This window comes from Phaseolus vulgaris, chromosome 11, assembly GCF_000499845.2.
Source record: "Phaseolus vulgaris cultivar G19833 chromosome 11, P. vulgaris v2.0, whole genome shotgun sequence".
In the NCBI taxonomy this organism is placed as follows: Eukaryota; Viridiplantae; Streptophyta; class Magnoliopsida; order Fabales; family Fabaceae; genus Phaseolus; species Phaseolus vulgaris.
In genome coordinates this window covers 44,633,928-44,646,167 of record NC_023749.2, presented here as the reverse complement: position 1 = coordinate 44,646,167, position 12,240 = coordinate 44,633,928, and the positions used below count along the sequence as shown (strand labels likewise).

The 12,240-nt window shown below is 28.0% G+C and overlaps 4 non-coding genes across 4 annotated transcripts; all 4 read right to left on the bottom strand.

The window, feature by feature from the left end:
• Nucleotides 1–4,705: 4,705 nt before the first annotated feature.
• TRNAS-AGA (transfer RNA serine (anticodon AGA)) lies at nucleotides 4,706–4,787 on the bottom strand. Its single transcript has one exon. It is a non-coding gene; the product is annotated as a tRNA-Ser (tRNA).
• A 229-nt stretch (nucleotides 4,788–5,016) lies between these two features.
• Nucleotides 5,017–5,098, bottom strand: TRNAS-AGA (transfer RNA serine (anticodon AGA)). Its single transcript has one exon. It is a non-coding gene; the product is annotated as a tRNA-Ser (tRNA).
• Nucleotides 5,099–5,624: 526 nt separating this feature from the next.
• Nucleotides 5,625–5,706, bottom strand: TRNAS-AGA (transfer RNA serine (anticodon AGA)). Its single transcript has one exon. It is a non-coding gene; the product is annotated as a tRNA-Ser (tRNA).
• Nucleotides 5,707–7,517: 1,811 nt separating this feature from the next.
• On the bottom strand, nucleotides 7,518–7,599 carry TRNAS-AGA (transfer RNA serine (anticodon AGA)). Its single transcript has one exon. It is a non-coding gene; the product is annotated as a tRNA-Ser (tRNA).
• Between the last annotated feature and the right edge of the window lie 4,641 nt (nucleotides 7,600–12,240).

The following is a 12,240-nucleotide window of genomic DNA, read 5'->3' as shown; positions in this document are numbered from 1 at the left end:
CGAAGTTAATTATAATAAATAAATAAAAACATACTACAATTGCAACAACATTTATACATGACATCTAATATCGAATGTTATATTGTCTTTCACTTTAAAGATTTTTAAATATTTATTTGTAAATCACTTTTTTTTAACTTTTTATGTTAATAAATAGACTTTAAACATTATTTAACCTCATAAAACCGGCTCAATGAGGTGAGGTTTGCACCCATTTATATATTATAAAAGGCTCTAATCTCTAGTCGATGTGAAATTTCCAATATTTTACCTTTCAATTTTCATTTAAGATAAGTATTTTTAATATTATTTTTTGCTTTTTACTAAACAATAAACACAAAGTTGATTATGTGTACGAACTGGACTCAAAAGGTAAAGTTAAATTTTTTAAAGCAATTGATTTTAATTCTTGTTATTGCAAAATACATAGTTATTAAAGATGGCCTTCTTTAAAATTTGAAAGAGAGACTTGAATGAAAAGAAATCAAATCTATTATTGGATAAATATCTTACCACCAAGATTTTTTCCTATGGTAACAATGACAAAGATAACACATTTTCCCAATTCTATAACTTCAATTTTGTCACCTTGCAAAAATCATTTGCTTCATTAATATTTTTTAAAAGCATAATTGATACACCAACTTTTAACTTAATCCATGAACTTTTAACTTAACTCCATGATTTGATCTAAACATTTAATTTCATTCGAGAATTCTTATATAAACCATTTATCTTGAATTTTTTGGTTTTTATTTGATCGGTAAGGTAGGTCTGAATTTAAATAAGTTTTTTCTTCACCAATTATTAAAATTAAAATGAAATAATTGACTTGACTTATAGATTCAAATATGGACAAATGCTCCGTAATAATAAAAAATGCAAAAAGATATCGTATTATGCAAAAATTAAAAATACACAAACTCAACCAATGATAGTAAAGACTATCCACTGTGAAAAGATCTTGTAGTATATGAATAATTTGATCACCACTTTTGTTTAACTCCATATCTCCATCTCCAATTTTTAGAATCTAATCAACAAATTCTTTCATATCTTTTGCACTTTCATTACATTTGGCAGTATTTAATCTCATATTCTGTGAAAATTTAAAACTTTACAATTTTGCCATAAATTAGAATAGTTTATTATTGACTTCACAACATTATATCTAGATCTCTTTTTGACAACATGTGGAATTTTCTAAAATCGCCTCCTAAAACAATAACTTTACCACCAAATGATTTTTTACCATTGATTTCTTTTTCAATTTTTATAATATCTCTCAAGGTTCTATCAAAAACTTTAAAGCATAATTTATTCTTCATTAATGTTTCACCCCATTAATCAACTTTGTTTCCATCAAAATCCTAGCACTAAAACTTCTTTAAGCTATGTCGCAACCTCATTTATTATTAATGGCATGCAAAATGTAAAATGTGTTCTCTTTCTTCCAAAAAAAATAATAGAGAAGCAATTCAACTTGAACTTACATTCAAAACAATCTTTCCCTGAATGACTTATCTTTTCAAATATTGTAATTTTATTTTTAATTAGTAATTTTAATTGTAGTTTTAATTTTAATTATTAATTTAGTTTTAATTATTTATATAGATAATTTTGTTGCTGCCACATTGCTTTCATTACTGTCGCCACAGCTCATCAGTTCATGCTCTAGGTTAGTTTTTTTTATTTTCAAACATGTTAATTTTAAATTTAATTATTAATTTATTTCACAATTATTTATATAAATGATTAGTTTTATTTGTATTTAAAATATATTGGATTATGTTGAAGGTATTGGTATTGGGTCCGGGGATGATCGACCCTAGGCAATTTGTAATGTGTTTTATAATGTATTATGTTTCGAATATAGTGTTGTTTTAATTTTATATGTTGAACGCTTTGGTATTGGGTCCAGGGATGATCGACCCTCGACAAACAAGAGCAGAAACGGATCCAGCAAGAAGCTAAAGTCGCAACAAGAGAGACTACGAGCAGAAGCCTGGGTTGAGTAAGTGCTTCTGCAAGATCAGCTGATGGCAGAGATAGAGGCTTCCCGAGTAGCCAATAAGGAATTGCGCAAGACCAACGAGGACTTGCATAGGAATCTACATCAACGTGACCAACTTTCTACAAGGGAGCGAGGTTTGAATTAGCCCTTGAGAGATCGTCCCAAGCCATTTTCGCAAGCGATCATGGATGAGTTAATGTCACCGCATTACATCATGCCCAAATGATTGTTTCCGAAGGAACAAATGCTATTCAGTGTAAGATGTTCATGAGCACATTCACAGGTACAACCCTACAATGGTTTAATGGGCTTCCCGATGGCCACATCACCTCTTTTGCGTAGTTCTTCAGACTGTTTAGAGAACAGTTTGTTAGAATTAATGGGTTAAACAAGAGGGGAGGGGTGAATTGTTTGTCAAAAGATTTTCGAAAAGATTGAATAAGAATTAAGCTTTGTCAACAAACACAAAAGAAGCAATCAAGGAAGTCAATCAACACAATGTAAAAGAAACTGTTTGCAGAATTTCAATCGGTTGAAACTTCGTTTTAATCGGTTGTTTATGGCAGCAACAAAAACATAATTAAATCAAACATTTTATAAGGAGTGAGAGAGAGAGAGAGAAATTACTCAACCAATTTATACTGGTTCACTTAACCTTGAGCTACATCCAGTTTCCAGAACAACCATTGGGTCCCACTAGTAACCAATCATAGATTACAATACACACAATCCACAAAGAGGTGATTTTGATACCACAAGAACCACTCACCCTCTTTGCCTTACACACAACCTTAGTCGGAACACCCTCTGACCTTACAAGTTTTCACACACTTCACAAGTTTTATAAAGAACAAATACAAGAATAAAAAATGAACAGATTACACCTGGATTTACAAGAATCATAGAGCTCCTAAGATCAGACCTTGAACCAGTGCACAACTATTTTAGCAATCTTGCAAAACTTGATTTGAATCTCTCTTCAAAAAACAAATTCAATCTCACTGTAAATGTGTTGACTTGTTGTTTTTGAAATCCAAAGAAAAGTCATACTTATAGATCTTAAAACTAGTCGTTCTAGGCAGTCAATCATGAGCCAAAACAATTATAATCCAACTAATGTTATGAAATGTGACAATCAACCGGTTGAAAAGTTGTTTTAACCGTTTGAATTGGTTAGACAAATATTTAACCAAGTCAAAAACAGTTTTAAAACCTTCAATCAAGCTAAGTGACAAACAATCGATTATTTCGTGGTTTTAACCAGTTGTGTTTTCTATTTGCTTACAAAAACACTTTTCTCTTTAAAAAGGATTGAACTAGCTTGTGCAAGGGACTAGGAATGATCTTTACAAGAAATCTAAACAACCTAGACTAAGCACAAACCAAAAGCAGCACAGCTTCAACCTTCAACATAGATTTGAAACATCAAAGCTCCCATGTTCTACACAGTTCTCTATCAATTAGGTCAAGACAGAGGGAGGGAGAGTCGTTGAAGGATTACTTGAATAGATTTTGGGCACTTACTGATGGAAGAGGCATCAACCCATCACTTACAGTAAGACACCATAGCCATGACGAAGATATGATAGTCACTGCTTTCGAACAAGGAATCGCGATAGGACTATTCAGCGATTTGTTGATCAGAAATCAAGCAGATACATTCTTTGAGATACGACAACAGGTTGTTGTCCATATCAATACAGAGGATGTTGTGGCCACGAAGCATGGTAGCTCGTTTTTAAGGCATCCTAAGCCTAAGGAGAGAAGTCGAGCCCGACCTTTGAGGGTTAACGGAACCTCGGGGGAGAAGAGAATGGACTCGAGGTACGCACCATACGCAACCAAGAGAAATGAGCCCAAGACGAAGGCCATAGGGGAGTCGGAATTTCGACCCAAGTTCCGAGTATCCTACAAGGAATTGTTAGGCATGCCAGGGGAAGTGGACAAGCTGAAGTTTCCTCAGAAGACTGATAGGAATTTGGGGTCACGAAAGGACGTCTGGTGCGAGTTCCACAAAGGGTTTGGGCATAACGTCGAGCGTGCATAGCTCTGGGTCACCAATTGGTGAGCTTGGTGAAGGAAAGGTTCCTGAAGGAGTACCTTGAGGTTGATCAGGAAGAGCCAAAGGGAGAAGTTGCCCTCAGGGACCAAGTGCATGAGACACCAGTCCATGGAAAGCTGAACACCATCTTGGGAGGATTTTATGAAGGAGGGAGTTATGCTTCCAAGTGTAAGCGATATGCGCGAACATTGATGTCCCTAGAGGCGAGGAGATCTGACCATCCACTAGAGCCCGCTCTTTGCTTCACGAGCTCTGACTTGGAAGACGTGGTTCCTCACGAGTATGATCCAGTGGTGATATATGTTGTCACCGTGGGAAGGAAAGTACATAGAGTTCTCATTGACCAGGGGAGCTCGACTAACGTTGTATTTTGATCAACGTTCAACAGTTTAAAGTTATCTCTCGACCAGCTGAGGACCTGCTGGTGAAGTTCGGGAAAGGGAAATAGAAGGGAAAAAGTTCAAGCTCGGCACCTCGCTATGTTAAAGAGTTAGGTTTATAAACGCCTGATCGACTCAGAATCTCCATGGAAATCCAATACCCTGAGTGGTTAGCAGAAATAATTAATAGGAAAAAGATGCAAATTAATATTATAATTAATTAATGGTGTTTTAAAGTAAAATGAAAAACGTGAACGGCAGGATTCGAACCTGCGCGGGCAAAGCCCACATGATTTCTAATCATGCCCGATAACCACTCCGGCACGTCCACTTGATGGTGTAAGTTTTATTGTTCGTTATTTTGCTAAACAAATTATAATAATTTGTTTTGGAGAAAGAGGAACATATATTAGTGATAAATTAAGATATGAATAATATTTACACCTAAAATATTATGGTTTTTAATTGTTGTTAGAGAAAAAAAAATAACTAATGATTATATTGATTAAATTAAATATTAGTTTAAAGACTAAAAAAATATTTGTATTTAAAATAATTTTTATGAACGGCAGGATTCGAACCTGCGCGGGCAAAGCCCACATGATTTCTAATCATGCCCGATAACCACTCCGGCACGTCCACTTGATGGTGTAAGTTTTATTGTTCGTTATTTTGCTAAACAAATTATAATAATTTGTTTTGGAGAAAGAGGAACATATATTAGTGATAAATTAAGATATGAATAATATTTACACCTAAAATATTATGGTTTTTAATTGTTGTTAGAGAAAAAAAAATAACTAATGATTATATTGATTAAATTAAATATTAGTTTAAAGACTAAAAAAATATTTGTATTTAAAATAATTTTTATTATTAATAAAAAAAATTAAAATAATTTTTAAAATGATATGTAAAATTATTTATAACTCATTTTTCTTCATCAACTTTTTGCACTTCTAAATAAACACTAAATTGGTCCTACGTAAGAAGAATACTTTACTAAGAATTTATTATGGTGGAATTATAACTTCAATGGAATCTCTTCATAAACTGAAATGGGAAGAGTAAATGCAAAATCTATTATTTTCACAAAGTGTCATATCAAACTTTATAGAACATTTATAATATAATTAATTAATTATGTTTAGGAGTAAAAGCAAAAAAGCGTGAATGGCAGGATTTGAACCTGCACGGGCAGAGCCCACATGATTTCTAGTCATGCCCGATAACCACTCCGGCACGTCCACTTGATGATAAAAAATCAATTGTTATTAAAGGACCAATACTTAGAATAAGGACCAATACAAATAGTCAAATAAAAGGATAAAACCATTTGCTCAGAATCAATTATAAAACAAAAGGAACAAGATTTGTAAGACAAGAAAACTTCTTTGGGATTGGAACATTAAAAGTATGTGCATAATACATTTAATATATAATTATAAATTTTATAAATTTTTAAATATATTGTTATTATAGTTTTATTTTCAATAACAATATTTACAATTTTAATACTCATCTTTAATAATTATGGTTAATTTAAATTTTAAAGAAAATTTAATTAATATAATTAAAGTAAAAAAAATTAGAATTAGTATGTGTTCTAAAATTTATTTTTTATTTTAATTATATTGCTTTGAGTAAAATCAACATGTTATTCCGAGTTTTCAACAAATTGATTTTACTATACTACATATTTTTAACAAATCTACATTCTTAATTCTCTATAAAAAAAAAAAGTTTGCATTGTATCATAATAATAAGGTGACACATACACTTTCAACTTTTACATCTAAAGAGAGTTTTAGTGAATCAAGTTTTTTTTTGAGAAATTGCTTTTGAAAAATATTTGAGGTTTTTTGGAGCAAAATTTTTATCCAAAGATATTTCACTGTTGTTGTAAAATACATTGGTCTTATTTGTATTCATTAAAGCATTGATAATATTTTTCTAAAATTTGTATTTTCCATATAAACTCTAAAATTATTTTTCTCTGTATTGTTGTTATATTTGATTGTGCTTGTTTTGTGTGTTGAAAAATGTTTTAAAAAATTTAATTAGTTGTTTCTTGTTTTAACATGTTTAAATTTTTTTTACAGTAATGTTTGAATAGTTTTATGAAATTTAGTTTATGTCCATTAGATTTCTTTTACTTTATCATTCTCTTGCATTTCAGTCTTTTGCTTTTCTTTACTAGTTTCAATTTTGCAAATTTACAATTGGAGAATAATTGAATTCTTGAAATCTGTAACAATGAATATGGAACTGGGTTAGATATTTTTGTAAAGATATTCTACAAAAATAGTCCTCTCCAACTCTTACTTAGAGAAAATGTTCTTTAATTTTTTTTTTCCAATATCTCTTACAACAAATTTAATTGTGTTGGACTAAATTAAAGAAAATCCAATTCATGTTTCAGAGACAATATTGGATACAAAATATCAAAAGCTGGAATAAATTTGGAAATAAGATATCTAGAAGACAATTTGTAACAAAGAAATAAAACATTATATTAAGGAGAATTGTAAAACATTATGAGACAAAATATGGATTTGAAATCCATAAAGAAATGAGACTTTTAAATAGAGCTTCAGGGGAGGAAAAAATGTCACACAACACATTCTAAATATATATTTTTTTATTTTCTTTTTGTAATTTTCTTGTTTTTAACTTTTGCATGAAAGTTTAAACATTTTGGGTAACTCTATTGAGATTTCTAATTAATTTTGAGGTTTTAGTTCAATAAAGTTTTGGTCTTAAATGTTTTGTGGCAAAATATATTAAAAGAGTCTAATCTTTTTGAATTTTGATTTTTTTTCATAGAATTTTTTTTTGAAAAGTAGCTTTAAAAAAAGAAAAATACGAGAAAAGAATAAAAATGAAGAATATATGTGGTATAAAAAAAGAGAAAAACAGAAAAATGAAAATAAAATTATGGTTTTAGAACTAAATAGGTAGGTAGGTTGTTTCTTTTATCTGATATTTCAGACCTTCATAGTTTCACGTAAACATTTATAATATAATTAAATAAATTGTATTTAGAAGTAAAAAGAAAAAACGTGAACGGCAGGATTCAAACCTACGCGGGCAGAGCCCACATGATTTCTAGTCATGCCCGATAACCACTCCGGCACGTCCACATGATGTTAAGATTTGTACTCAATAAATTTTCCATTTGAAAACCAATAACTATAAAAGGAACGACATTGAGAACGAGGCTTTTTACAGTCAAATAAAAGGATAAAATTATTTGCTCAGAATCAATTATAAAACAAAAGCAACAAGATTTGTAAGATAAGAAAACTTCTTTTGGATTGGAACGTTAAAAATATATGCATAATACATTTAATATATTAATTATTAATTTTATAAATTTTTAAATATATTGTTATTATAGTTTTATTTTCAATAACAATATTTGCAATCTTAATACTCATCTTTAATAATTATGGTTAATTTAAATTTTAAAGTAAAATTTAATTAATATAATTAAAGTAAAAAATAAATTTTAGAATTAGAATGTGTTTTAAAATTTATTTTTTACTTTAATTACACGTTACTCCGAGTTTTTCAACAAAATGATTTTACTAAATTACATATTTTTAACAAATCTACATTGAATTCATTATACAAAAAAAAAAATTGCATTGTATCATAATAAGGCGACATATACTTTCAATTTTTACATCTAAAGAGAGTTTTAGGAGTCAAGTTTTTTTTTTTTTTTTGAGAAATTGCTTTTAAAAAAAAAATGTATCATCTGGTTGAAGCCAAAATATTTCAGTGTTGATATAAAATACATTGGTCTTAATAATACAATCAATTGTTTCATTAAAGCATTGAGAATATTTTTCTAAAATTTTGTATTTTTCATATAAGCTGTAAAATTATTTTTCTTTGTATTGTTGTTATATTTGATTGTGCTTGTTGTTTTGTGTTGAAAAATGTTTTAAAAATTTTAATTAGTTGTTTCTTATTTTAACATGTTTAAATTTTTTTGACAGTATTTCTTTTCGGTTGAAATTAATTTTAGTAAATTGTTTTTGGTTAAACAATTTTTTAAATCTTTCTAACTGTGTATCTTGCTTAAAACTTAATAGGTTGTTTTTCAAAATAATCGATTAAAAATTTCATTAAATTTGAATTAAACAAATTACTTCAAAAAAAATCTTCTAAGTCAATTCACTCTCCTATTCAACTTAGCTTATTCCTTATATTTCAACAAATTTAACATCCATACTGTAAAATAATAGAAAACAAAATAAAAAATTAATTAATTAAGTACACAAGTATATATTTAATTATTTATAAGCATATTCTAATAGATAAGAAAAAATATAAATGTAATAAATAAAAAAATATAAAAGATAAGATAAGAAGGTAAGATTACATTTAATGAATGTAATAATGACTTTTAAAAAAAATTAATATGACTTTTACAAAATAAAATAAACGTATGAATAGGTGCAAGAGAATGTGAGAATGAAAGAAATATAAGATGCGAGAGAGAAGAGAGAGAAAAGAGAAAGAAAATGAGAGAGAAAAGAGATTTGGAGAAAAAGGATTTTAAATCTTTTAATCAAAGCTAAGAGGAGTCAGGTTAATTTTTTTTTTTATATTAATTTTAATAAACTTACATGTATTTCATTAACCTTTTAATTATTTTGAATTATATATTATTTTACCTTCTCTTTTTCTTTTATATATCATTTAATTTAATTCTCAATTACGTACTCTTCATTTATTTATATTTATGTCATTTAATTTATCTTCACTTATATCAACTAGTTTTATTTATTTATTTATCTACATTTATATATATTTTTTAATTTATCTCTAGTTACGTGTTACGTGTTGGTCACGTTTATTTTTTTAGTCATTTAATTTATCTCTAACGCATTGATCCTATTTAATTATTTTATTTATTTATATTTATATAATTTAATTTATCTCATGTTATGCAGAAGTGTTATTTATTTATGTATATTTATGTCATTTAATTTAACTTCAGTTAACCATGAGTCTTGTTTATTATTTATTTATATTTATATCATTTAATTATTTTTAGTTACACATGAATCTATTTATTATTTATTTATTCATATTTATGTTATTTAATTATTCTTAGTTACACATAAATCATGTTTATTATTTATTTATATTTATGTCATTTAATTTATCTTCAGTTAGGCACTAATTCTATTTATTAGTTTATATTTTTTTATTTTATATTCCTATAATATATTGATTCATATATAATTATTTAAAGTTCTCGCTTTAATTCTTATTTTATTTTATTTCATGTTATTTGAAATATAATTTTTTTTATAATTCAACGAAATATGTAAAGTAATAATAAAAATAAAGTAAAAGTAATTATTATTTTGTTTCATTACCTTTTTAGTGTGTATATTAAGGATCAAAAGTAAATTCAATCCCAAAATTTTAAGTAATTTAATATGGTCTCAATATTTTTTAAAATGATTCAATATGGTTCTTTCTGTTAGGTTGTCCTTATTAAAATAGATTTATCTTAGCAAATTTGTCAGTGCACGTTGAATTATATATGTTATCACATTGAATCAATTTAAGCAAAGTTGGGACTACCACATTGAATTATTTTAAAAAATTGGACCACATTAAACTCTTTTAAAAATGTAGGGACCAAATTGAACTTTTTAAAAAAAGTTGGAGTGACATTTAACTTTTTAAAATCTAGGGGATGAAATTGATTTTTGGTCCTTAATATAACTAAAGTGCAATTAAGCCTTATTATTTTTATTTAATGAGTTTGGATAAAAGGAAGTTACCTATATACTATATTACTATTTTTATATTTTTTGTATCTGTTTGAATGATGTCTATAGATTATTGGCAAGAGAAATATGATGTATCTTAATAGTTATCATGTTATGTGGTTCTTAAAAGTCTTAAAGAATATATCAATTGAGAAAGACTCATAAAATTCATTACATTGAGTTAAGACCATGCTAATTTATGAGTCTTTATGTTTGGAGAGACATAGTTTGATACACTATAGGATGAGAGGCAGGGACCATGCTAAGTTCTAAGGAAGTTACCAAATAGGTTAATATTTAAGTAGTTTATAATAGCATCCTACCATGCTCAACATTGCCAATGTTGAGCAGTGAGTATCTCTCTTTGTGGATCAATAAATTGTCGATATTCCCGAGAAAAATATTTGTAATTCACTACTAGAAAATTGTTGAATAGTGACCGAAAAATGTGATCACTACTAGTGATAAAAAAATATGATCAATAATAGTAACCAAATTTTATTTTTATGATTTAATGATCGAAATAGTGAATACATTTCTAGTCGCAAAAAAATTGTCACAAAATGGATAACAAAATCAGTCACATAAAATTAGTCACAAAACCGATCACAGAAAACTAGTAGCAAAATCGATCACCAAATCAATCACAAATCGGTCACAAAATCGGTGATTATACTAAGCTTTTATTCCCTCAATAATGTATGTATATTTCTCTCTTTCAATTTTCACGCTCATTGTTGGAGATCCCAATCCGACTAGAGATTAGAGTCTTTCATTGTATATAAGTGGGTGCAAACCTCAACCTCATGAGCTGGTTTTATGGGGTTGAGTTAGACTTAAAGTCCATTTCTTAATATGGTATCAGAGCCATTTTCGAGCCTATCCTAGCGAGTATTTGTTGGGTTTATCAGGCCACCACCCATAATATGTTATCCCACGTACGAGTTGTTGTCACTCTCGGCGTGAAGGGGTGTGTTGGAGATTCATGAGCCGGTTTTATGGGGTTAATAGTAATAGTAACAGTAACATAATAAGAAGAGTAATAATCATAAGTTGATCACTAAATGTCTTTGGTCTAGTGGTTATAGACTTTTGTACTCCTTTGTTTTAACTCCTTCTTCCCTCAAATAATTTATTAGTGTACCAATAATGATCTACCTAATCACATCCTAAGTAACTTTTGATGTTCAAGACATGGATTGTCACAACATGGCAATTCACCAATGGAAAGTTTTTGAGGTGCCACATGTGACTCCATGAATGAAGAGTTTTTTAAAGCTCTAATAGTCCCTTTAGTTCTATAAATAGAAAGTTTCTTTTATGTAATTCTTAGACTTAAATTGTGTATTGTGTAATGAATTTCTGTTTGTTTGGTTTCAGAATTTCTTTCTCTTTTATCTTGCTCTCACTCTTTAGCGTAGAAGTTTAAAAGATAGCTAGAAGGTTGGTCTAACCTCCTTACTCGCACCATTCTCCTACAACACTCCAAAACTCATTCCATTTCTTACCCATTTTGAACATATCTTCCATTGACAGAAGCAAAGAAGCCAATTGTTCAGTCAGTAGGAGTTCTCTTAGTCTCTTTTGCACTAAAACATAAATATATATATATATATACATATTACTTATAATTTTTTAATTTTATATACAAAGTATAATCAGTGACAAAATATATTAAAATATTATTAAATAAAATCACAATATATTGATTTCTATTGTGTAAAAAAGAAAACATAAAAGAACAATAATATCTTTTTTCACATTGCATATAATTTTTAATATAATTTAACTAGTAACTCTTAAAAATATGAAACATATTTTATTATTTTTTCAAGTAATAAAATATTTGTTATGATGTATTAAAAAATAAATTATGTTAAAATAATTTAAAATAATAATTTAAAATTAACATTAAATAAATTATAAACATTTATCTTAATTGGTTATTTTTAATAAAAAAATTAATATTAAAAGTATATTTTT